This window comes from Pipra filicauda, unplaced genomic scaffold (genome assembly GCF_003945595.2).
Source record: "Pipra filicauda isolate LSUMZ 115617 unplaced genomic scaffold, ASM394559v2 scaffold429_size647294_pilon, whole genome shotgun sequence".
Taxonomy (NCBI): domain Eukaryota; kingdom Metazoa; phylum Chordata; class Aves; order Passeriformes; family Pipridae; genus Pipra; species Pipra filicauda.
In genome coordinates, this window is record NW_024104564.1 from 202,837 (window position 1) to 230,753 (window position 27,917).

A 27,917-nucleotide genomic window follows, 5' to 3' on the forward strand; every position below is an offset into this window, starting at 1 on the left:
CATCTTAGAATCATAAAGCAAAGACATAAATATCCACCAATGGAACACATAATATTCATGAAATTATTACTGTCATAGTGAGGTTCTTCACAGGCTCATCGGGAGAGGCAGCAGTCCCTGAATGCTCTCTTGCTTGTTATTTGTCGTGAAGTTGATGTATTTCAGGATCACTTAAGTTGTCCTTTCCAAAACAAGTTGCCAGGTACATCAATATAACTATACTTGGTTATAATTTTTTTTCACACTGTATATTGATTACAAGCTTTTTCAATTTATGTACAGTGGATTTTTGACAAAACTTCTTCATGGTTTCTTCCATGTGTTCATAGGAAAATTCATATTTTCCTATTATGTTGCTAAAAATGGTATCTGAAGGTGACTGATGTTTGTGCCAGACATTTTGCCATGTATATCCAGTCTATAAGGGTTGATCTTTCACACACACAAATACACAGGCAGACACTCGTGATTTTTTTCTTGAACAGCATTTAATTTTTTTAAATAATAATTAGCTCTAATGCTGAAACCTGAGAATATTTCTTTTTAAAAGTGACACTTTCCCCAAAAAATTTCCCTGAGCTCCGTTTTCCTTCTTTTCCATTCTTCTTTTATTTCCTTTTTACTGCTCAATCTAAGGGCAACAATTTTTAAATATTTATGTAATCTTACGTTCTTGGGTTTGTGGTGAGGTTTTTTATTGGCTGTTGACAAAAATGACAAGTAGCAAGATTAAAGAAGTGGAAGAACAGTAAGAAACAAAACAAGTCACCTCTTCCAGACACCATTTCTGCAGCAGCGTGAGTCCCAGTGTCCACAGCTGGGACCTTGGAAAGCACTTGGCCCATTGTTGTGAGTAGAAGGGCAGAAATTTGGACTTTGTTTTGGAGACCTCCATCATCCTTGTGCACTCCCATTTTGTCCTCCATAAAAAGGAATCAAGTAGCTGACTGTCCTCAAGTAGCACTACAGACCCAAAAGACAATTTTAGTATTATAAGAAGTTTGGAAAAGATCTTTTGCTTAAGTTTTTCAACTTCTTCATTCCAAATAAAAAGACAAGTAAAGATTTGTGATGCAGAAACTATAGATGATGTTTTGTGTAGGGGACTCCTCTGGGTAGATATAACTTAGCATCTAATGTTCAAAACATCAAGGCAGAAGCCAGAAGTTTGTAGAGATGAGGACCACACTCCCAAGAATGAAACAGGGAGATGCAGATGATGTGTTAAAATTGGAATTTCACAAGGACAAACTGCTGGAGAGCAGAGTCCCTCTGTTTGCTGCAGAGACCACAAATTCCTCACAGCGCTGTGTTCTGTGTGGGCTCATGCGAGGGAGATGGGTCCCCCAAGGCCTCTCAGCTCAGACAGATGGCAAAAGGAAGGGATTTTCTGGTTGATTGCTTCTTAATTTCCTCTCTGTTGTTTCAGACCCTATGCCTGTAGATCCAGGCATGCAGAGCCTCTACTCTTCCACTCCTCAGGACACACTTTGCTTTTCTCCTTGAGGGGATGATCAGAGAGTGCTCTGAGAGCTGCCACCCCCAACAATCTTACACTTTAAAAAACTCTGCAATATCACCTCATGTTTCTCCCATTTGTTCAAGGTGGAATGGAACATAAATCATAATACATCTTTCTTTCCTTAACCCTTTGTAGTTATTTCCAAGCATCACAGGTGGGCCTGCTCAGCTTTGTGAGATCTTTTTGTGGAGGGGTTAGTTATAAATCTTATACCACCTGGCAAGAGAAATTAGTGTGTTTTGCAAATGCAGTGGAGTCTAAAAATGATCCAGGGGAGTCTGAATGTAGACTCAGTATTACCAGACTCCCGGCATTGATGGTATCTAGAATAGACTCATTATTCAGATCCTTTTTCACAGTTGTTTGATTTGTAGTCTTATCCACACTTAAGTGCTCTTATGACCCCCAAATTCATGAAATATTCACAGTCAAAATAGTCTTTGTAAATTATTCCATCCACAGTTGGGATGATTCCAGGCAAGCAAGCAGTGTAGTCACACATTTGAAAATTATTCTGATTCATTCTTTCTCTTTTTTAGATGCCTCTTTTTAAACCCTTTTTTTCATTGTGTTGAATTAAATTGTGCACACCATACTAATTGCATGGTGCATAAAATGATGTGAGTGAAGCCAAGGCTCTGTTCTCAGTTGGTGCTGTTGTCACCTTGAACGAGGATCTTCTCCTTGGTTCCTTTGTGTCTACAATTCCCACGATTTTCCCTTGAAATGTTGACCTGAAATTTGTCTGGAGCTTTGCTGCTGTTGTAAGTAGGAGTGATTTCCAAACTTCTTTATGCTAATGCTTTGGTATATGAATAATGGAGGTCTTCATTATTCCCCTTTTTATATTCTGAGAGAAACATATTTGTTGGCCATTCGTTGAAGCCCCCAGTATAGGATTTGATCAAGGCACTTGGACACACAGTACCAGCCTTGTTTTTGGCAATGCTAGAACAGACACGGTGTGATGTGTCTTCACTATAGAGTTAACTTGGTTTAAATGATTGTTTTCCATAACTGGAATACTTTTTCCTATGGTCAGGCTTAAAATTTTCCCACTTGCAGGACAGATTGATATTGCAATTATTTTATAATTGGATTAAAGCACATAGATGCTTTCTAGTGCACTTTTGGGCAGGGAAGTAGAGTGAGATTGAAGTTCATTGAAACATTTATTCTAACAATACTGAAATGCTTTTTTCCTCCTTTAAATCTTACATGTTTAAGACAAACCATTGTCAAACACTCTCTTCTTTCACAAAGCAAGGTCTCCTAAAGCAAACACAGCCCTGGTTATTTTAGTTGAAAGTGTATTCATGGTGATTTCCTGTCTCAGATACTGTGAATCACTGGATTTTTTTTAATTTATAGAGTCTCCAAGTAAAAGCAAATGGGAGGCCATAGCCTAAGAAGTGGATTATATCAGGCTATACAGCTGCAGACAGCCAATCATGGAATGTGGGAACTTTATCTGGAATATTAATTTTCCTTTTGATCAGTAAGAACATTTGAACAAGTCCAGTCAAAATGAGATTCTGTGAAGGGGTGATTGTGTGTTCAGCAGTGAGACTTGCACCAGAGGTAGTCTAAAAGATCATGGTTTTCAGACTGAAGATGAATAAACTACCAGAAATGTAAATATGAGGATAGAGGGGCAGAACCACAACTGATACAAATCTATATAACTTTATTGACTTTTTCCCCCCAGCTGAGGAAGTGGACCACTATATTTAACATCCATTAGTGGTGTATTTAAACAAAACTAAATAAAAGATCAGAAGTGTGATTACAGTTTCTAAAATTTCAGACCCCTCAGCACTTTCTAATTTTTATGCATTTGAGGCACCTCTGTTTTATTGATGCCATTCTTGTGGTATTTTAATACACTTCAGAGTACTGTTGAAGAAGAACACAGCTGACTTTTCAAAGTATTCTAAAAAATCAAAGCAGGTGTAAGGCTCCACTACAAGCAGCATCCCTGCTGCGTAACCCAAAGGTGCAGATTTTTCAGATGTATTATGATATATGTTAACACTGAAATGCTTTCTGGTCTTTTTTAAGCTAATTAAGGTTCGTGTGTCTGCACAGCAAAGGCTGACAGCAAAGCTTAGATAGACCTGTCTCTTTGGATCAGCTTAAGTGTTGAACTTTTTGTGCTCTTACCCAGAACATGCACACCTGGCACTACCACAGTCAAACTGGATTCAATATTAGCACTTCACTTTTCCGTTACAGTTGAACTACAGTTTTGAAACTTATCCATAAATTTAGCTACCAAACCCATACTTAGCCACACAAATAAAGGTGAGCTGATGTTCAGGATGGGAAGAGACGGTTGAAAATCAGATTGGTTTTACATATACTTTACAATCTATGAGTTTTGATTAGCATTTTGATGTAACTTAATCAATCAATGCTTAGCATATGTGGAGTTAGTATATACTTTTAGGCATAACCAGAAGGGTGAGTTACAGTTCTTCCAAGTCAGTCCCATCAGGAGAAAGGATCTGGATGCAACCTATGAAAAAGCCGATTTTTCTAATCTCTAGGAAGAGACTTTGCAGACTGAAAAATCTTCAAAAGAAAAAAAACCTACGAAGTACTGGTTTGTTGGCTTAAGGAGTGGCAAAAGTGAAAAGGGAGCAGAATGAATGCTGATAATGGACACACTGAAGAGCAAGAAAGGAGAATTATTTGATAGCTGAAGCGGTGATTTAGCTCTAGGGACATCCAAGGATGAAAAAACTATGGGCAGAAAAAACTGCATTGGAAAAGAAACCATGCACAGAATGAAGAAACCTAAACTAATAAGATAGGTTTGCTCTAAGTGAAAAAGATAGGACTGGCAACGAAATTGAGGCAGATCACAGTAAAAGAAGATTTTATTTCATTCCCACTATATTCATGTATTTCTTGTACTGTGTATGGCAGTGACTAGTTTTTGGAACCTTTGCAGCCCTTGCATCACTTTGTGTCAAATATTATGGGCTTCCAAACAGGACTGAAAACTTAGACTGCCAGTAGATCTTGTTTGAGGAAAAATATGCTTAAATAAGAGGGTGGACCTGGGATTCAGCAGAGGTCCTGAAACTTCTGACAGATGGAATTTCAGCTACAGTTTCCAAATCTCTCAGCAGCTGAGGATTTATGTTCATAAAGTGATGTAGAAAATGGAGGTGGTGCTGTAGGAGACTTGGGGACACACAAACCCAGAGGATGATCTTCAGCTTCAGAATGTGCAGTCAGCCATGTAACCCATCAGAAAGTTACATATATATATAGTGGTGCTCAGATATGAGTATCAGGGCAAGACTAGTTCATTTCTGTGTGATGTTTGGCTTTTATTTTTTTCTGTTTATTAATAACCTATTTGTACTTTCATGAGTTACTTAAATGCTGTCAAATGACTGTCAATAAAATCTCCCCACAGTTCTATATTTTTGTATAAAATACATACAAATTCTTTAAGTGCCACTTGGTAGATGCTGTGCATTGCGAAAGACCTCAAAGCTCAGCCATGTAGTTCACTCAAGCAAAGGTCCCATTATTTGTCCTGGTTTCTTCAGAGACTCATTGTAGGTTTCAGACTATAATTTAGTGGCTGATTCATCTTCTCCATTGCATAAATACTTTTCTTTATTCTTATGCAATTAATATGGAGCTTAATAATTTTAATTTAATTTGTGAAGCTTAAAATTAATTACTGTGTGTCATTTATTTTTGCACTATCACACTTTTCTTCAAGTAAATGTTTAGATTTAGGAAATGGCAATATACAAAATTTATGTAAAAGCAATGAGTACATATTGATATATGACAGACAAACCACTAAAATTATAACCACAAGTATTGTCATTTATTGCTAGTTCTTTATGAGATTTCTCATTTTCCTCTTCCTCTGGAAGGGAATTCTCTGTAAATACTTCTCTGCTTGGAGAAGTTGACCCACGCGGCACAATAAATGCCTAGAATAAATTCCTTCCTGAATTCTGATGCATTAGTAACATTATTTTGCAGTAGCTATCTTGAAATTGCATTGCTTTACTTGTGAGAATCTACCCATGGGGGTGAAAAATTCCAATATAGCTGAAGTAATTTTGGAAGTACATCTCCTTGGGAGATAACATGCATGGAGTACCTATTTTGCAACAGTTGCTGTAGGAGACAGCAGTGACCAAGATAGGTGATTTCATGGCAGTAGATTTTGAAAGCAGAACACCAAATGATTATTGTGCCTGGTTTTGTTTTTTACCATTGTGAGAAACAGAGCACTGACAGTAGTTACTGCCATAATTGTTATACAGTGGAAACCTTGCCTCAGAATTAAAAAAAAAGAAAAACTTCTGTTTTCTAAGTTGTTTTTTTTTTGTTGTCTAACTACCTATCTACTTGCAATACCTATCTCCCTCATTAGTATAAAATTTACATTACCTTGATCTGTAGCAGCTATATTTTTAAACCCTAAATATCCTGATTTTTCAAACAGGCTATTCACACTGATTTTTCAGCACATGTTGCTTTCTCACTTTTCATGGTAAAATCACAGCAGTTAAAATTTAAATGGCAAACAGAAGGAACAGTGCTCCAAAATGCCATTGGAGAATATTCTGCTTAGTTCTGAATAGGTCTTAATTTTGGACTTTTTTAATAATTGTTCGGCTTCCTTTTACGTACTTTAGTGACATTTTGTTTATACATTTATTTGATGACTTGTCAAACAGTCATAGAAGGTTCTTCATTCATCCATTACTTATTGCTCACACCCAAACTAGAAACATACTTTTAATGAAATTTCACTCATTTCCTCAAATGATAAAATCAGGGTTGCACACACTACATGGTTTTCTCCAAAAAAAGCATGTTTTCCTGATTTCTTCATGTTCAGAAAAAATTCTTATAAAGGAAAGTGCTCATCAAAACTTCAGTCTGGACAATGTCCCATGAACAACCTTGTGAAATACTGATTATCCACTAGGTCTGATATGATTTGAAGCTGGCTCCCTGCCAAGTCTCCAAACCTTACCACAAGAAGTCGTCCCCCCCCAAACCTCAGGGAGAAGAGGGAAAAAAAACCCAAGAAAAACCGAAACAAGAGAGAGACAGCTAAAGCAATATATAAAAATATATTTACACTTATGTTACAGTTATATACAATTGAAATATATATACAATTTCACAAGGAAAAGGGAAAGGGAAAGAGGGAAGGGAAAAAAGGAACAAAACCAAAATAAAATATATATATATCCCGATCAGTAGCCCAAGATCTAGCAACTAAAAGAATTAGCAAAAGAATATCTTACTACTCTCCTTGGGACAACAGAAAGTCGCTCTGGAACGATCGCCGGCAACCTCCGCCTCCCAAGGTCGGCAAGGCCTTACCAGGCCTCGCTCCCCAACAAGGACAGACTCAACAGCAGGGAACCTGCACCTCCAAGCCACTGGAAGGAAAGAGAGCAAAGGCCTTTCCTCCTTTCTTCTTATAGCCTGGCTTATGTAAAAATCATAGGGAATACTGGGTAAATCTGGGCACTTCCTGGTCACCAAGGAAGGCCTAGACCAAACTACCACAATGTCCTTGAGGGAAGCCTGGAAGCCCTGTAGACTGATCAGTGTTTGTAGACTCCCAGGTCTGGAATTTGCTGAGCTCTGCAGGTTTTTTTCCCCCTCCTGCCTTGCACTGTATGAAGTCTTATTTGATAGCAAAGCCTGGGTGAAGCATTGCTGGGCTGCTCTCACAGTAAATTATTTCCCAAGGTTCAGGGCATGGGAGAATCAGGCTCACCCTTTATAATTATTTCTCACTAATTGTTTCTCTAACACACTGTTGTTTTCAGTTCTCAATTTGTCTCTCCCTTTTATAGTGTCTAATTTGCCAATTTTCTTCCTATTCACCAACATGTGATCACAGACATGCTGTTGCCTTGCTGCAAAACAAAATGTTACCTTAAAACAAGGGCTATCTGAGGTGACTCTCACATATCTTTATCTGTAAAGCACATCACAGACTAAGTGGTTCTGCTGCCAGTGCCTGCTATGTTATTAATGCTACTCTAATTAGGCCAATCAGTTTTAATTAGTATACTGTCATGTAACATTCTCATAAAATACTTTGTGTAAGAAAATTGATCTGGTTTTAATGCTAATTAGTTTGCTAGACTCCCTACCTTATAAATGGGAATTGATTGCTTCCCTTCAACCTCTTCTTCTTTCCTATTCAGTAATTCTCCTATAAATTCTGTTTCTCTTGGTTTTTCTCACATGATTATTTTTTTTGGGTGTCCCTGTGTCTCCCTCAATTAATTCTGACCATAACCCCATCTCTAGTGAAACCTGAAAAGAACAGGGCTTTATCACCTGACAGAGAGAGCCTTCCTCAGTTAATTTTTTTTCCTCTCAGGAATTTGCCAGGTTAGAGACCCGTAATCCTAAGGACTGTCTCATAGCTAAAGCTGACAGGGTTAGGCCCAGGTCAGCCCACTCATAAATCACAGCCAGTAAGGACCTAATGCTGTGCCTGGAATTGAAGATTTATAAAGACAGTAGCATTAGCATTACAAAAGAAGTATTTTATTGGGTTTCACATGGGATTTGTTTACTGCTAGTAAACTGCAGAAGTGTAACAACGAGGTTAATAAATGGGAAAGCGAGCAACAGATAAATCAACTACTCCTGGCTGCTCTTAAAAGCTCCTTAAAATTGGGATTAATTTGGCTAATTGTGAACACAACAATAATGTGTAAAAAGTCTGAAAATTCCAGCTCTGTAAATTTACAGCGTTGTTCTGGTTCAGTTATGCTGTCTGGTTTTTAATAGAAAGTGAATTAATAGGCAGAGACAGAGCTGACTGCTAAAATTTTGATCTCTTTTGTTCTTCCTTTCAGTAATAAGGGACAAGTTACTGTATTTAAAGGGTGACTAAGATGGAGACTGCCTTTTTACAAGGAGCCACAGGGAAAACATGAGGAGTACATGTACGAGTTACTACTGGTGAGATTCCAATTATAAAAGGAAAATTTTTCACAATGAAAACAAACACCAATTGGAATAATCTTCTGGCTGTATTCCACTGTTGGACACTTTTAAGACAGCTGGACAGGGGGCTGGGCCTTCTTTTTCAGACCAGGAAAGAATGGACCGGGTGATCCTTAGGTCCCCTTCTAACCTGGTATTCTATGAATATAATTTATTTGGGATATTTAAAAGATAAAAACCAAAACCAAACCACAGACAAACAAACAAGACAAACTAACCAAAAAAAATCAAAGCCCTGAAGGATTAAATTAAAATTTTATCTTTTTCATTTGCCTTGATGTTGTTTTGACACATCACGGCTCACGTCTTTTCCTGGACAGTTCAGTATTTGTTTCTGCTGTTGCAATACAGATGATGGGAATGAAGCAGGAGAAGAATCTCTCTTATTGAGCTATCAGTCATTGTCCATTTTTGCTTTTAGTGACATTAGTCATGTTCAAAGGTGAAGTTTTTCTCCTACTTCTTAATAAAATAAAAATTAAAAGGCTGCTATAATTTGATGAATGTATCTGTGTCAAAGAAATACTCAGAGACATTATGTATGATGTCAAATTACATTTTGGTGCAATTTATTAATTTAGGGAACAGATACTTCCTTAGTATTCAGCTAATTCTTGTTTTATTAGCAGTAATTTTTTTTTTCTTTTTAACCTGTGGTTATCTGCTAAGAAATGTTACAAATGTTTTAAGCTCTTAGAAATAATGTCAAATATCAGTGTATGCATGAATTTGTGTTTCTTAACTTGGGTTCCTGAAATGTTTTCATCTATTTAAAAAGAAGGAATTCTTAATTTACTTTTAGTAGAGATACTTCTAAAATGTGTGCTACCTGGCAGCTGAAAATAGAGGAGCCATTTGAACTTGGATAAAATAGATTATTATAATTTTTAGTAACAGACTGGGCCATGAGAGTATGTCTTTACTAATTGCTACCTGATAAGCATCATGTTTCTGTTCATGTTCTAACAAAATTGCTGAAGGAGCAATTAGGATTATACCTTATTAGTGTATGGTGTGTCCAAACCAGTTTTTTACTGAGATGATTTGGTTACATCAAAGTCTTGATTTCCCTCCCATCAGGACACATCTTAATTTCCTACAAGGTCCGAGGAGTGGTTATCAATTCCCAGCATACTCCTCCTCTGGATGTTAAAATCCCTAAGGGAGATGTTGAAAATATCCGTTTTATATCAGTCTGCAAATTAAGCAGTGACACTAAGGATGAGAGATATAATGTCTCCAGTTGTAAAACGGAAGTGCCACACTGAGAATCTCCTTATTCATTTCAGTTTATGACTAAAGTTTCCCACACCTGGTTTGTCCCACAGGAAAAGCCTAAATTCTCTAACCAAATCTCTAAATACTGACAAATTTGCCAAAACAGACACATACATGAAACTTCTAAGCAATTATCTTCAGCTTCTAATGTTAAACTTATCCATATTTTGACATAGATGAAGTCTTGGCTCCTTAATAAGCTGTATTTCTAAACCTTTGAATATAGGTTATGTTAAGGACATCTCTTTGCTTCTTGTAGATCTTGTGAGATATGATTAAAACAGGTCAGATTTTTCCAAGTGTTGATAAACTTAACTCTTCTATGTCTATGAAAAACACAGTATTAAACTTCGGCATTGCTGTGAGGTAACTGTCAGGAAATTTTGATTTTCACTACAGGATATCATTAAAAATATTTTCCCTGCTGTGCCACATGAGGTTTAATTAAATATTTGTTCAAACAGCCTGAGTTTCCCCAAATGAAAGGATGTGATGTTAATATATTAGTATAATTTGGATACATGAACCCCTTAAATTTTCCAGTTATCAGAAGTCAAAAAAGAATCGGCCTTTTGAGGCATTTTTTGTCTGGTTTGGAGCTCTGTGTCATGGACCCATCTCCCATCACCAGGGAATAAGATTGTTCTCTTAATGGCCTTTCTCTTCTCTTAATCCAGAAGGATTTTCACTGTGTGACCCTGTAGTGTCACTAACAAATTTTTTCCCCACATACACCACATACCCATGAGATTCACAGTGTAGGGCCAAAGTCATGGATTCATGTTATCTCTCACTCAAAAAGAGTAAAATAAGAAAGTACTGGCCAGCCTACAGATGCATTCAAATATATATGTTTAAAATATAAATATATGCCCACACATAATTTTAAAATAAAAATAAATCAGGAGGCTTCAGGAATTGTTTTGTTTTGGTTTTGGTTTTGGTTTTGTAATAGAAAAATACTGTGCTGCTATTCTGAATTTTAAGGTGCTCAGAGCTGATGAGGTTTGTGGTTGGTGGTTCAATGTTTTAATTTGCTTTAGTGTGTGATTTTTCATAAGTATTTTATTTGAAAATGTGTCTTATAGCAAAACAAGTTAATTTCTCCCTTGCAATAATGTACACTTTTGGTTGTTTTTTTTTTCTCTAAAACGTCTTATTCACAAAGATCCTTTTAAAACAAGGAATGAGCTCATGATGAAGTGAAATGGAGATTTTATTGATCGTAAGGCATGTTTGCTTAGAACAAGGCAGAAGAATAAGAAGAGAAAAAGAAAAAAAAGACACTTGGGCAAATGTTCAACAATGCTGATGCTGCAACAAAAATGTGACTGACTCTTTGAATATAGATTTAGATTGAGGAGGATATTAAATTCTGTTAGCTTGAAAATAACCTGAGTGTCAAGTGCCTAAGGCTCCCTTTAGCTGTCTCCTTATCAGTGTTTTATATATAGTTTTTTCTGTGTATATTCCCCAAAATCTAACTAATCTGTCTAATGTACATAGCAAAAATTACACTGTCAGCTGGCAAAAAATGTTTTGTCTCCTGAGTGAAATGTCATTAAGGAGTCACATTTAGAGTTATGATATAGTTGTGAACTATGATTTTTCAAAGCGTTAGAGATCTTGTACAGAATCTTAACAGAACAGCTGAGTGCAAAATAATTTTCTTCATTTGTGATGTCTGGCTGGGTGACTGCTGATGTCATAATTCTACCATTCAATCAAGTATTTATAAGTTTTTAGATCAAACAAGGAATAGAGAAGAACAACCACACATTTGGGAATTCAGATTGGTCCTTGGATATGTTAATGCTGGAGGGGAAAGGGCAGAGGCTCTTCCATGCCTAGAGTTAATGCACTGCCCAGAGGCTGAATCCATCAGCAGCCTGTGCCAGGGCGCTGCATGTGCCCAAGAAAGGCATGAGAATGTCAATTTTATAAAAGAAAGAAAGAGGAGGCAAAAGAAAATTGGTTTAAAACCAGCATCTGAAGAAATTGGAATAAGGTGACTGCTTCATTCTGGAGAAAATTGGGTTGTAGTCTCTCCAAATGCAGGAGGGAGCTGAGTCACTCAAAATGGAGGAGAGCAGCTTACAGAAGAAAGGGGCGAGTGGGATTGAATTGCCGCTTTGGAAAGTGCAAAACATTTGTGTTGTTACTGCAGCAGGGAGGCCAGGGAGCAAGCACATTGCTCTGCTCTGTTGCTGATTTTATTTCATCTTTTTTTTTTTTTAATAAGGAAGGATTTGCTGTTAGAAGCAGTATCAGTAGTTGCTTTAGCTGACACATAAAATGTCTTTTTTTTTTTTTTCCAGTGTTGATACAAGATGAGCTGGGCTAGAGGTAATTCTGATAAAGGCCTTGAGAAAAGGAAATGCGAAACTTTGGAGGCACTTTGAGTCCATATCTTGCTGGGAACTGACCTCCAGGCCTTGGGGAAATTGTACTGTACAGATGGCATTTTCCATCTGAAACCACCTATTGTGGAGGCAAGAATCTGGAGACATGTTCTGTAGCTTCCAGCTCATACCTGAAATCAGTTAATCTCTCTTCTTGGTTTTCCAGAGCATGAAGAATTTATATTTAGTAAGTTTAGACAGACACTGATTTAATGAGGGAGAATCTTAGGTTGTGACTCTATGCTACAGAATTTTTTTTCTCATGGTTTTAGTATATTTTATTTCCTTCTCCTGGCAGCATATTCTGGTCTCTAGGAAGTAACATGGCCAAGGTCAATCAAGTTAGATTCTTGTTGGTTGTCTTACTGAATATATTAAAAAAATATCTTTGATCAAAACAAAAAAGTCCTGCCTAAAGTGTTGTTTTTCAGCCTGGGTTTTTTAATTAACCTCGTATAAAACAGGTTGTAGCAGTGAAAGTCAGGAGGTGATAAAGTGCTGAACAGGGACAGGAATAAGTAGCCAGGACACATTAGTCTTAATTAAAGCTAATTAATGCTTAAAAGTAGTCTTTTTACAATAGCTCCTATGTAATGAAACATCAGTCTCAAAGGTCACATTTTTGAACAGCTGAAAAAGTTCCAGTGTAACAATGGGGGTTAGTTTAGGTAATTGCATTGCTTCATAAAAACAGAAAACTCTCTTTTGAAGAGGTAACTCAGTATTCTTGAATGACAACTGGCATTAAAGAGCTTTTTTTCACTCCATCATGGTATCCACTGAACTGAGGTTGTATGATAGTGATGCAGTGGCATGATGTGTGGCAAATGGGTCACTGGAAGTTTCTGTAACTTTGACCGTGAACTGACTGAAGAAGATTTTACTCTCAAATCCTGCATGTCCAGGACCCTCCACGAACACTGAGCTCACTCAGTTGTACAGCTCAGTGAACCTCAGAGCAACAGCATTCTCTGAGCATGTTCAAAATTCTCTCCAGGTCTCTAGTCAGACTGAGAAAGTGAGCAGAGTGGTACTTTTTTCTCCATGCTTGCTTAATTTACTCTCATCCAGCATGCCCTTTTTTTATTCATATCCCTTTCATTGTACATTCTGAGTTTATTCAATTCAGTTTTTATTTAATCAGGTGCACTAACCCTTGGAGGTTTTTCTTTTTGCATCAAGGTAGTCTCACATTGAAATCAGCTTTCATTGAATTTGACATTTGTTGAATGTTAGAACTAAAAATTACTGAAATCCTGGTATAATTATTTAATTATTTTAGCTAAAAATTCATGTGTCACTTTTGTCATTGTATTTAGGGCATGGATGTATAACCAATAGTTAACTGGATTCCTGTATATTTGTATTTTACAGTAAGGAAAAAACTCAAAATTTTCATATATATTGTATAGTTCTTCCTCAATACAGATACATTTAAATGTTTGTTACAGGCCTGCTGACTGCCATTAGTCCCAAAAATGATAAATGTCCAGAGGTAGTGGCAATGAAATGCCAAAGTATAAAGGAAATTATTCTTAAGAAAACATGTTTGGGAGAGTAGAATAAACTGTGTCCTCGTGTTTATAATTGGAAAAAGAGGCTGCATGTATTATTACTTTAAAATACGATCTTTGTTTTAATATTTGCCAGAAGATCTGTGGTTTTGCTGCCTACTGAGATAGAACATTAAAAACAACTCTGTTATCAATGAGTGAAGTTATTTCTTACTATACATTTTCCATAGGCCAGTGAGAGGTACACATGTGAGAGGTGCAGTACAAAACCATACCTATGTGCCATGATATACACGGCTATGTATAAAGAGAGGAAAAGTGAGAGCACCTAGACTAAAACATGTATGATGAGGCTCACATTCCTTTCAGCTGCATTGGAATGTGAATTAGGCCTTTTGACATGGCCTCACAGCTTTTCTGATGTCTAAAATAGCACCACTTTAGTGCTTCACATGTGGCCATCATTAGACATGAAAGAATTCTGTGAACTTCACTGGTGTCATCTCCCCATCCTCTTTATACCTTTGACTTGCTGAAATAAAAGTATGTACACCTTCATTTTTTTCGTATGTTCCTTTCTAGGTCATCTTGCAAAAGGGAGTCTCAAAGCCTGGGAAGGGTTCCACTGCAGATGGTCAGTGTGTAAGGCCAGGGAGAATTGTTCCTTAGCCAGGGAGAAGGCTTCAGATTTTACAATGAGATTGGGATCCATGAACATCCAAGTGTAGATCACACTCCTCCCCAGCTCCAGGACTGTGGCAGCAGGAAATGAGATGCACCCTTTGGTTGCAGAACTGCTGTGAATATGGATTTTCTCAACATATCAGATAAAACTGATAGCTTCTTGCATCAACTTTCTTATGTTTGAGCAAAAAAGCCTAAAAATCCTGTTGTTTGGCACTGCTGGGTAAAGTTTATCTCTTTCCCTCATACGAGGGAGATCCCCTATTATTAAAGTGTTTGCTTTACTTTATATCTCTCTCTATTTCCCTCCGCCATCTTTAGATTTATGAGGCATTGTAAGCTTTTCTGACTGCTTCTGAAAAGGATTCCTGGCCACTGTTGCTTACAGCATCCAACAAATCACTCATTTCACAATGTCCCCTTTCTTTCATTAGACGGTACTCCATTTTTTGTACATCCCTTAGACTTCACTACAGTAATTTGAAGGATTTTGCATTCCAGTCTCAAGCAAGAGAAAAATATTTTATTTGTTGTTGTTTTGAGATGTGGATTCAATCCGTTCTGGTCCTCTTCTCTTTGTCACCACAGCATGAAAAATAGTGATAGGCACCTGCACATTAAAATCTAAGCTAACTTACAGTTTCCGTATTTTAGAATAGTTGATTTTTACTTTGAAGAAGGAGGACAGACTAACTGACCTAATGATGTCCCTTGTGGCACTGTTTTCTTGCTTCTGTGATTACCTGAATGTTCATGGGGAAAAATGCATTTTATTTTTGTATAAGATGTTTGGCATTCAGCAATTTTTTTTTTCATATTCTTCGCAGTATAGCCAAATGACATCTATTTTGTTTCAAGGTGAAGGTTTTCCTTTGATGTAAGCTTTGATTGTGAGGCACTGGTGTTTCAGCAATGCCAAATAATAGTGGAAAATAGGTGCATTTAAAATATTACTTATGTAGAGACAATCTGCTCAAAAAAAAAAGTATTTTTTCTTGAGAAAAACAGAGCAGATATTTTATTTGTGCATTGGGCTCCTCTCTGTCTAGATCTGGGAAGACCACAGCCTTTTCTGTGTCAACCTTGTGTGGGAGGTGGGATACCCCCAGAGAGATACAGGTCTTGTAATACTCTAAAATATTTAATATTCCTCCTGATCTCCAAGTTAGAAACCAGATAATATTAGCTTGCATTTTTGTTTGAAGCAGTCACGTAATTTTTCTCTTCAGTCTCTTGGGTGTGACTGGATTTCTCAGCTTGGTGTATCCTTTCTCTAGGACAAATGACATTTGCAGTGGTGGGTGAAAGTCCAGTCTAACTGAGTTTCTGATCTGCACCAATGGCCTGAGGAGTGGATGCAAGAAATTGGTCATGACTTACCCCTGATGACTCCATGTCACGAGGTAGTTGTCGTAGTTGTTAGGTTTGGCCAATATAGAAAAGCACACACAGACACATACACACACTGCACAAAAAGTTGAGACAAGTGCTGTCTGCGGCCTCTGCACAGCAGCATCCTTTATTAGGAAAGCTAGCCCACATTTTTTCACACACTTTTTTGTAAATAATATAATTTCTACAAAATACTATTATCATGCACCTGCACCATGAACATATTTGTCCACCCAACATTTTTGTCCTTGCACATCTCTATCCTCCCTAAATCTACTTATCAACTTGCCAATTAACTCCCCGCTTCTCAAGGCTGTACTGCTCATGGGAATGGTTAATTAGCTTCTCTGCTTCTCATGGGAACGGTCTTATACAATCCAGTATACTGTACTCCTCTAAGGATTCAACTTCTAGGGGCTCAATGGGCCTGCTGCTTCCCCCCCCAACTCTATTTCCCCCAGACAACAGAAATGATTGGTACATCCCTTTTTTCTTCCAACAACCCATGGTAAAAGGCAGATCAGGTGGTCATTGTGCATCTGTTTGTGATCTTATGTTGCAAACACTCCCTTAAGACACTGGATTTTTGACTGCTAGCTGCATCCTTCATGTTTGTTAGTTTGGGAGTGTAAGTGCCAGGAGCTTGGCACAGCAAAACACGAGAGATCATGTATCTCAGCCCTCAACAGCACTACATTATTTTCTGTTATACACTCCTCAGGCATGGGGATTTTCTTTTTAAGAAGAGTTCCTTGAGGGGGTCTGCACCATTTCTACTGACAGACTTCTCTGCAGCTTGCTGTTACAAATTTCTCAGTGCTAATCTTGTGGGTTTTTTTCCTTTGCTTTTATTTCATTTAATTGATCTTGATTCATTGCAGCCTTTTCCTTTTTCAGTGCTCTACTGGTGAACAGCTGTCATATAACCCAACAGGTTTACTTTATTTTCGATTTTCTTCTAAATTGTCTTTTCAAGCCCTTGTTAATGGCACACTGGGCTTCTGGTTTTTGGGACTTTTTTTCTACGTATTTCAGATCTCCTATACAGAAGGACCCAAAATTCAATGTAGTGTCTTACGCCTGCATCACCAGTGTCTCTTAAACAGCTCAGGAGTGCTGTACCTTCACAAGCAGTACTGGGGTGCTCAGGGCTTGTCCAGCTACTGCTTCCTGAGTTGTGTGGGGTAGGAAGCTCCTACTTTTTCTCTTTGTGTTAATGACTGCTTAATTGCAAGCTTATTTTAAATTTGTTCTCTACCACTGTCTTAGATCATATTTATTATTATTTTTAAGCTACAAATACTACCGTCGTTTAAAGTATCACCTGGGAATGTAATTAATGTGATTTTTGCACTCTTTCTGTGTCCTTCAAGTGATGTTTTAAAGCTATTTCTGCAGGGAGAGTCCTTGAGTGCATTCTTGAAGTTTAATTTCTTACTGGTTTACAGTTACTTTTCACTTAATGTTCTTAGGGAATTTTTCAGTTCTTAGACTGAGGTTGGTTTGGAATAACCTTTCAGTAAAGGTTCTGTGATGCATTAGTGAGAGGGTGGGTAATTATATACTCTTTGCTTCTTTCCCAGCTAGTTTTGCCACTCCCTTCACCAGGTCCTCCCTATTATGTTCAGACTAGCTGCCCCTCTCGTCTCCAAAACCATCCACAGCTGAGTCTTTACATCTCTGATCTGTGCAGATCTTCACACTGTGGTCCACTGTAAGGCCAAAGAAATAGAGGAAGAAGAGGAATAGCTGTTCTAAGATTTGACAGTGCTAACTTCATTCATATTCCTGAGACTAATGACCTTGTGAAGGTTGCCTGTGTTTTTATTTGGGTGACTGTTTGATACTAAATGAGCCAGTAAAGCTCCTTTCTTTCAGGGAGCCTTTGTAAGCTCTATTAATCCTGCTTTTAGAAACAGAAATTTCTAAAGCTTCCAGGCCATATGTTAGCTCACAACCTCATTTGTTATCAGTCACATCAGGTCTACTTAATATTCTTTTACTATGTGACACATATGTGCACACTGCTATTGCTGGAAAGATGAGATGGTGTTATATGCCAACCGTGCTTCATTTTTATAGATCTCTAACTATTGTGCAGTGACCAGTGTACGAGGAAGTTTAGACTTAAAATCATGTATCTGTGAAGTTTAATTGAAATCTTTTCCTCCATATGCAGATTTACCAGGAATTTTGTTTGGTGGACATGGTTGTATTATATTTCCATTAAGGAGTTGCTGAGTCAAACATTTCTGAGATTTTTGTAATTAGATTAAGCTTATGCCATAATTAATCTGCCAGGTTTTTTGCAGATATTACACTAATGTTTCTGAGATATGTTTCATTAATCTGTTGCTGAATCACATTCTTACACACTTCCAGGTGTGCTGCTGCACTGATGCTTTTAATTTGCATTTTATTTCCTGTGCTCCAGAATGATCATTTTGCTTTCATCAGCACTTATGGGTAATTTAATACATGAGAAATAAATTTGTTAAGATCAGAGCACTAAGTGTGGTGCTTGTTCCATGCCTTCATTTCTATTGCAGTTAAAACCTTTAGGTTAAACATATGTTGACATAACTTCTGGGTGTATCTTCTGGAGGAAAATGATGTCTTTCCCTTACTGGTAGGTTTGCAATATATTTCGTTTCTCTGTACCTGAGAAGTAGAAAATTAAGACAATGGTATTTACAATGAGTAAAGATCATAGGAGGTGACATAGGAAGCAGCTATGGAAAAGGATCCTGTCCCTTTGCTATATAATCTTAAAACTAGCTTGTCTTCATAGTGCAGTATGTCTAGTTTAACTGGATGATTATTAACTAGATGATCATTAACTAATGATGCTACTTAAGGTAGAAAGCACTAGAATAAGCAGAAAAGGAAGCAAAATTGCCTAACTGAAACACTGATAAAAGTTAGATGGGATGCAGCAAAAACACAATGTTCTTGTGCCAGTATTATAATACTGAAAATTTAAACTGTCTCTGTTTTGCCCTCCTGCATTGAATGCTGACTTGTGAATGAAGGTGAATTAAACTCTACTACATGCAAGGGGTTCCTCTTTCCCAGCTATTTGTCATATGCTTGATGCAGTTGTCCTTGCTGAAGAAGTGGCTACTTAAAGGAGGTGTTGGATTTTGCTCCTGAGACTAATCTAGGTGTTTGAAAGTCAGAAATTTTGGCTACTTGAGAGTTGATGGCCATATTGAAAGCTATATGATTTTGGATGTCCTGGAAAAATAATTTAGTGAAAGACAGGTCCAGAGCAATGGCACTGTGTATGAGCAGTCAGCTGGGAAAAAGAGAGCCTGGTTATGGGAATTATAAATGCAAACAACTGTTTGACTTGGGGAGAACCAAATGAGCTAAAAAAACCAGGCCAGAATTAAATGGTGTCATGGTTTGAGATAGTCCCAAAATCCAATTCCCTAGCTCCATTCCCCCTCCCACATCTCAACCTAATGTGAGATGGGTTTTTCCAGACAAAACACACCAGACCCAAAGTGGGGAAAAGGGAATATATTACAATGACTGTACAAATAAATACCATATCACATTATACACATGATCACAAACTATCTCTACCATGACATATGTATTTACAATGGATCAGATCTCTTCTCTCCTCCAAATAAAAGTCCAGGAGGGAAAGAAGGACAGATCCCTTCCAGTCTCTGAACAGCAGCATCTTCTGAGGCAGCAGGTTTCTTCTTCTCATGCATGCAGCAGCTGATAGCTGGCTTTCTGCCAGCTCTCACGAGGGAGGTATCCAAGCCTCTCTCGGCCCCATCGCCTCACAACCGAGGGGTCTTCCGTGGGCTTCGTAACCCCAGACAAGGTCGTTTCACCACGTCATATCACGAAGACACAGGGGGGTCTTCGTGACGGTCTGGTATCTCTTGCAGGGCCTCTGTGCCCTGTTTCTCAGGCTGCCACCGTGGCAGCAGTGCAAGGGGGGGGAGCCAAGGTCAACTCCCCCCGCATTCCATCTGGCCGTCCCGGTCCAGCTCTAGGACGCTCTGAGCTTCTCAGCTCCTCTCTCTCCGGTGCTGCATGTCCAAAACTGCTCTCCATAATAGGAGTCTATGTCCCTCTTCTCCAAGAGGGGTCTCAAGGGAGTTTTGGGGGAGTGTGGTACAGTCTTACCCCCAGAACTCTGTCTCTTGGCTCTCCTTTCCTCGACTCTCCTTCCAGGAGTCTTCTCTGCGGTGCTGCATGTTGCTTCTGCTGCTCCTTCAGTTCAGGTCCTTATCTGTCCTGACTCTCTGCCACCGTTTCTCTGGTCAGTGTCGGCTGCTGCTCTGCGCCCATGGAGAAAACATCTCCCGGCATAACTACAGGCACCTAGCCCAGCTTTATGCTGTTCCAGGTCCCTGCAGCCCCCAGCCAGGGGCTGGGAGGCCCCAGAGGGCCAAGGGGCTCAGAGCCCCTTCCTCGTGGCTCTACAACATGGCCACCTCTCCTACAACCACCAAACTACAACTCTTCTTTTCCGGTCTGGTTGTGATATGTTTACATTTCTGCAGGAGCGCCCATTGGGCAGAACTTCAAAACTTCCAGGGGTTTCCACCCCTTGGGGTCTACCACTTCTCTTAGCCTCTGGGGAAACCAAGGTCCAAACCACTACAAATGGTCAGAAACAAAGGGAGGCAGTTTGGACTTGCTAAGAGTTTTGTCTTCAGCAAACAACCTTAAGATCATGGTCCCAAAAGAGAGAAAATAATACAAAGGTAAAATCTAAACCAGGAGAGCCACTCATCCATTTTGAATGGATAGCAAACTGCTGTAGCTGCCTGGGGAGGAGAGAAGATAAAAAGGAGCCCCTGGGGAGGTTCAGTATCTTGGCTGCCAAGGGCAAAACAGAGGTAGCTGTTCTCTTGATACAACAGATGAGGTTCCTACTGCACACAGAGCAAATGAACCTAACAAAGACACAGGCCTGTAGGTAAGAGGGAGAGCTGCCAGGATAATGAAAGAAGGCAGCTATTGGCTGTGGTACAGGTTTCCTTTTGATTGTCATGGGAAAACATCCCCTGACTGGCATGGAACATAAGTCCTTTCTGTGAAGACATTGACACATTTGCTGGAAAACTTGGATAGCTGAGTGCTATCCATACTTACCAGCTGTGCTTCAAAGGGAGCAGTGCCATGTCTTTTACATAAGACTGCCCAGTGCCCAGGTTGGTATTAGGAGGGAAGATATTTTGTCTTTGGCTGGTGCTGAACAAGGTTTGAGAGGCCTTGGACAAATTGAACATTATTTGAAACGGTGCCTTCATCTGCTGGCTGCTGCTCCTCATGTCTGTTTCTCTTGTGTTCACTGAAGTCCATCTTATAAACTTCTTGCCAGTGGTCATAACTTGCCCTTTCCTGTTTGTGGTTTGTTACTGTATCAGGCTGGAGCAGTTGAATTCCTGCAGTGAGATTTTACGAACACTGCAATTCAGTTACAAAAGTCATAACTGGTGAAGTCCCTCACAGTCAAGTTCTTGGAAAATATTTTTAATCCAATTTAATTGAATTAGCAATATGTACACAAAGCAGCAGGTGATGTGCTGGCTGTAATGGGGTATTGATTTGCTGCTTCTCAGGTTCACATGGACCTCCTGAGGTTCCTTTCAACCTGACTGAAGGAGCCTTTCTGTCTCCACAAAGCTTCATTCAGTAGAGCATGTTGGCTCCGCTGCAGGCTAAGTACTGCAAAAGACTGTCTCCATTCTTGTCCATTGAGGGTTTGGATTTATTGGGAAGCTGTTTGCCTGGCTTTTGCAGCACAGATAGTGTTTTTCTGAAGTGAGGATGTCTTGTTATGGATGAAATAGAACCAACTGGGGTGATGTTTAGTTCTCTGGCACCAGGGGAGTTCCATATTGATGCAGACCTGTCTCCTCAGAACAAGCCAGCATCAGCTCTCAGTTGCAGACTTTGGTTGACATGGGTAGTTGTCAGTGTCTATGAAGGCTGAGGTCAGAACAATATAGAATCATAGAATCATAGAATCGATTGGGTTGGAAAAGACCTCCGAGATCATCGAGTCCAACCCTTGGTCCAAATCCAGTCCATTTACTAGATCATGGCCCTCAGTGCCACGTCCAATCTGCGTTTAAAAATCTCCAGGGATGGTGAATCCACCACCTCTCTGGGCAGCCCATTCCAATGCCTGATTACTCTCTCTGTAAAGAATTTTCTCCTGATATCCAACCTAAATTTCCCCTGGCGGAGCTTAAGCCCGTGCCCCCTTGTCCTATTGCTGAGTGCCCGAGAGAAGAGACCAACCCCCACCTGGCTAGAACTTCCCTTCAGGTAGTTATAGACGGCGATGAGGTCACCTCTGAGCCTCCTCTTCTCCAGGCTAAACAACCCCAGCTCCCTCAGCCTCTCCCCATAGGACTTATGCTCCAGTCCCTTCACCAGCCTTGTTGCTCTTCTCTGGACCCGCTCCAGCCCCTCAATATCCTTTCTGAACTGAGGGGCCCAGAACTGAACACAATACTCAAGGTGTGGCCTCACCAACGCAGAGTACAGGGGAAGGATCACGTCCCTGCTCCTGCTGGCCACGCTATTTTTGATACAGGACAAGATCCCATTGGCCTTCTTGGCCACCTGGGCACACTGTTGGCTCATGTTGAGCTTCCTGTCAATTAGTACCCCCAGGTCCCTTTCTGCCTGGCTGCTTTCCAGCCACTCTGTGCCCAGCCTGTAGCACTGCATAGGGTTGTTGTGGCCAAAGTGCAGGACCCGGCACTTGGCTTTATTGAACTTCATCCCATTGGAATCAGCCCATCTCTCAAGTCTATCCAGATCCCTCTGCAGAGCCCTCCTGCCTTCCAGCAGGTCGACACTCCCTCCCAGTTTGGTGTCATCTGCAAATTTGCTGATGATGGACTCAATCCCCTCATCTAAATCATCAATAAAGATGTTAAACAGGACTGGACCCAACACAGACCCCTGGGAAACACCACTGGTGACCGGCTGCCAGCTGGATGCAGCTCCATTCACCAGCACTCTCTGGGCCCGACCCTCCAACCAGCTCCTAATCCAGGAGAGGGTACACTTGTCCAAGCCATGGGCTACCAGCTTTTCCAGGAGTATATTATGGGAGACAGTGTCAAAGGCCTTGCTGAAGTCTAGATAGACCACATCCACAGCCTTCCCCTCATCCACCAGGTGGGTCACCTGATCGTAAAAAGAGATCAGGTTGGTCAGACAGGACCTGCCCCTCCTAAACCCGTGCTGACTGGGTCTAATCCCTTGTCCATCCTGAAGGTGCTGTGTGATTGCACTCAGGATGATCTGCTCCATCACCAAAACCAGAGCTTTGTATTTGCCAGTGCCAACTGAAAAGCTACAGAATAATTGACTTAGGAACACCATTAATGCTCAGTTCTCTTACAGCTTATTTCTGGGTTCAGCTTTGTGACTGGAAGGATTTAGTGGCATAACTATGTCAGCTGGTAGATTTAAAATTTTTTTTGTAACTAGCTGACTTAACTACGTCAGTAAAAGCCATAAATGCAGCTGCAGGTAAAAACATAGAAAATATGCATTCTACTGTAATAGCTCATTTCACTTTCTATATTACCTTGTGTTGATGTAGGAGTATTTGCATCAATTTGAGTTTGCCCTATTGGGGGGCAGCAGAAGAGACAAGCAGGAACATTGCTTTAACTCTGATAGCTTAAAGTGAATCTTCCTCCTTATCCCTCGAACTATCTCATCTTCCTAAAAGCAATACTGCCTGTACTGTATTAGAAACTCATCAGCATAACCACATTAAAACCAAACCCAAACAGCTGGGGAATTGATTATTTTTTGGGGCATCTCCCACCAAGTTGAGCAACTCCTATAACTCATCCTGCTGACAAGTCTTGTTGACCTTGTTTAGGAAACATAAACCAATTTCACCCAAGCACTGCCAAAGGACTTACCAAATAACCTGCTAGTAACATCTACCTGGAATTAAATATGGTGGTAAAGACAAAAAAGCTGTACAAATGCTACAAAAGCCTGATGGCAAAACCAGCATAAAGCCCTTGAGTAATTGCTTCTGTGCTGAGTATTTGTTCTATAAAAAATGTTGAGCACATGTGCTTGCAGCCACACAAATACTCACAATCTTATCCAGTAGGATGATATGAACACAAACCAAGCCCCTACATGAGTGCAGAGCAGGTGAAGATCATTACAACAGCCTGAATAATTTGTGCTGCCTTCCTTTATAAGGAACACAAAGGCAATTAATCCATTCAGGCTGCTGGTGGACACCAGCAGAGAGAAAGGTAACAGCATAATCTGTTAGGGCCTTGGTATGGCAGATGGTGGGTTGTGTTTCCACCTGGAGACTGCCAAGTCCTGAGTGAGTCCAGATTTCAGGCTTCAGTCTCTGCCACTGGCAGCAAAGGAAGATGATTGCCAAGGGCCAGACACTGTGCCAAGAGCACCTCTTATATGTCTGTCGTTAAAGCTCCTGGGTGTTACGAGACAAACATTGTATGGCAAATATTGAATGGAATATAGAAATTTTTTTAAGTAATTGTTTAGCATTTAAAATAATTGCTTCTCTCTCCCTTGAAAACAAAACAAACAAAAAAATCACCACAACAAAACCTCAATTACAGAAAACAAACAAAGCAAAGAAACCTGAGAAGCTTCCTTAGGAGACTTAGTTGCCAAACTGAAGCAAGAATATTGGGGCCGTGCTTGGCTGGAAACAGCTTGCTTGCTTGGATCAGAGGATGAGCAGGAAAAGAAGGAAATGAGGTAATTCCATACAGTTGTACTTCTGTCTGAGCAGGTGATCTAGATGTGAATGACATTTAAAATCCATGTTGCTGTATTTCCCTGATAACTTGTTCCAGGAATTGGATGCTGTTCTTGATGGTTGATGTTTGTGCATTGACTATACTCTGTTGTGCCACCTTGTGTCTTTAAGAGACCCAGAGCCATGAGACAGTTCAGTCAGAAGAGTCTTGGCTTTATCAGAATTACAGAGAATTTGCTCTGGATATGTCTGTCCCTACAGTCTTGACTTCTGTAAAGTAGACCTAATGCAGGACCCTGTTTTTCTGAGAACAGAAAGCAGAGCTCATGTATTGATATTGTATTAATATGATACTTAACATAAACCCATTTCCATTTGGGTTTTGTTATTCCTGCCACAATTAGTGACCACTGAAACATCACTGTAAAGACCTAGTTTCTATGAGTAGAATCTTGTTTGCTTTCCACATCTCAGTGGCTGTGAAAAGTTTGAATCAAGTCATCACCCTTTTAACAAAATCTACCACAAAACAATATCCAAAATGTAAAGTCAGTACTGGAAGCAAACATGTACACACACCCCACCTCCAGACCTTGGTATTGCTTAGGGTTAATTATATTAACATATAAGCAATAATTGATTCCCACTTCACTCAAGATGCGTGGCCTTTTAAATAACAGTGTGTCACTTCCATCACTCACCTGAAAAAGTGGGATGCCTCATTCCAGACTGTCCAGGCCAAAGGACATGAAAACCTTCCTGTTTCATTTATCTTGCTTTAATTACTTCATATATTTAGCATGCAGGTGGCTTTTATATTGCTCAGAAGATTTGGATTTGTGGCAGCAGGGGTGGGAGGGCAGGCTGTGCTGTGAGATTTCAAGCACAGACTGGAGTTAAGTAGAAAGATTAGTAGTGGCTCTCATACTCATCTGGGATGTTGGAAGTGGAAACCAGGGAGAGGACAGGTGTATTTCTGGCTTCAGGAGGGTGTCCCAACCACTGGGCTACTGGAATGGTGAAGGGAAGAGAAGATGATGAGGGATTTGCAACTTGCTGTCTGTCCTGTAGAGACTGTTGGTAAATAAAAGGCTTGCAAATAATTTTGATCCAAAGAGAAAAATTTGAGAGTAAGCAACAACAACAACAAAGTAAACACCACATAAATACCTCAAAAAATCTTTTCTTCAGTCTCTTGCTTGGAGAATGAAGGTGATAGGGCCTGTGTGGAAGTACTGAAGGGATACATCTCTATCTCCAGAACAATTCTGTCACAGTAGAAAGCAGTGCTAGAGTTAAACTTTCACAGAGACATTTGCCTCCTGTTTTCCTTCCAGACAGTCAAGCTTGTTGATCCACTTCTGCTGGCACCCTGTTTTAATGATCCCTGGAGCAGTAGAAGAGTAGCCATATGGCTTGCAGTAGCTTGAATTTCAGCATAAAATTGAAAAAGAGAGACTAATTTCCTTTTTTCTTTTTTTTCCTAGATAATGCTTTGAACCCTTTTTTTACACGATCTAAGAAAAAAATATGGAAGCTCCCAGGCAGTTTCAACACTGTGAAACACCATCTTGAGAGAGGTCAGCACAGGAGGTGTGCCTGGAGGACAGTCCCTTACAGCTGCCCCTGGAGAAGTCTCAATGGGTAGCAAAGCAGATGGCTCAGCTCTGTCAAAGAAAGTCTCCTAAAAACACCAGATTATTGAGGCAATGAGGTTCTGGCTTGCTAACTACATCTGAGATGCTGATGGGCATAGCTCTCTTTCAGCCCTGCCCTTTCTGCAAGACAAAATAGAATTTTAATCCTCCCAAGAAAATTTTATAGTGGAAGTATGTGAAAATGAGGACAGCAACACAGATGGATGTTTGCTAATAGCTGTTTGGATTTGGCAATGTAGGAGGGCTTTTCTAGCTTTACAGTCCCTTAGTATTTGTAAAATTACTTTATATAAAAAGAAAAATAAACAACGCCCTGTGGGTGGTATGCAGGGGTTGTGCTAAAAATGAATAATTTAAAATAATGAATAATTAACCCCCAATTTGCCAGTAAGTAATTTAAATTTCAGGTGTGCACTAAAAAAATGTGAAAATATTACAATTTGGGATTGCAATTTGTGTTCTTCAAGTGAGTCCAAATCTGAACTGGCACTATGTGCCACTAAGAACAGCAAATCTCAAAACAGTATGAATATGTGCATTGGACTTAATGGACTTTCTTTTCAAAGAAGACAAAGTGACTTTAAAATGGGAACTGCAAGTGCACTCTACCTCCTGGGAAAACAGCTCTTACTTTCCCTTTATATAAAGGTCATTGCAAATTGGGAAGTTTAATTCCTGTCCTGCATGTTTTGTGCCACCAGTCATGGTCCCTGGCTGATAAATAAGAAAAGTGAACTAGTTCTTGAAGAGAGGGAGTGAACAGTATAAAATTGGCCAGGTGTTTCTCAGGAGGAGAAACACCTGGCTGCAGTGGGCTTTTTATCTATTTTGAAGTAGATTTCTAAGCTACTCGTTACTTTAGTACAAAGAATGACAAATCATATATTCAGTGAGGGATCAAAGGGATGACACAGGAAAAGAGAGCCTAGATGCAGGATTGCCATTTCTGGGTTAATGGATTACCTGAAAACACAGGCTGCTAAGTTTGGATGTAGCACCTCAAGAAATAAAATTGTTGTTGCCCAAATGAAGTGAATGAGTCTGATTTGTTTCTACAGCTCAAGCACAATAGTATCTGATTTTGCATTAAAAAGTCAGAAACGAATGAAATTAATATAAAAGATCCATGTTTGCAAGTTATCAACTAAGAAAAGTGAAAGAGAGGGACAGTGTCATTGTAAAGAAAAAGGTGTTCAGAAATCTCCATCATACATGAACAACAGATTTTCTTTCAGAAACTCTAGTCCTGCATGCAGTATTTGTTTGGGAAGGAGAGTATCTGAGAAGTTGCTACAATGTCTGTGTGCTAGAGAGCAGTAAGTGAAGCTTTAGTATGTTTTCTACTACTGCTGTTTGCTTTTACACGTAGCATTACACATGGCATTTTTTTTCTTCCTGTAGTGTGAACTTCTTATATTATAAAGAGGAACATGCATGAGTAAGAGGGTTTGTGAAGAGAAGAAGTAAGAATTTACTTGTGTAATGATGTTTAGGTAAAAGATACTTTATTGTTAGTTGTTGTTTGGGGTTTTTTATTAATTCTTAGTTTTTTCATTGCAGTGATAGCAGCTATCTTGTCTTCTAACAAGAAGAAATCCTCCAGCACAGGGCAGTTATCACTCCTTTCTGAATTTAAAAGCTCATAAGCTGTATCATGTTTGTTACATG

General features: G+C 39.4%; 1 long non-coding RNA gene across 2 annotated transcripts; it reads left to right on the top strand.

Moving 5' to 3' along the window:
- The first annotated feature begins 7,078 nt into the window (after positions 1-7,078).
- LOC114004311 lies at positions 7,079-27,276 on the top strand. Of its 2 annotated transcripts, XR_005565136.1 has the most exons (4): positions 7,079-7,149; positions 8,404-8,509; positions 24,449-24,590; positions 26,079-27,276. It is a non-coding gene; the product is annotated as an uncharacterized LOC114004311 (long non-coding RNA). The 2 variants fall into 2 exon arrangements; XR_005565135.1 differs by lacking the exon at positions 24,449-24,590.
- Positions 27,277-27,917: the final 641 nt, after the last annotated feature.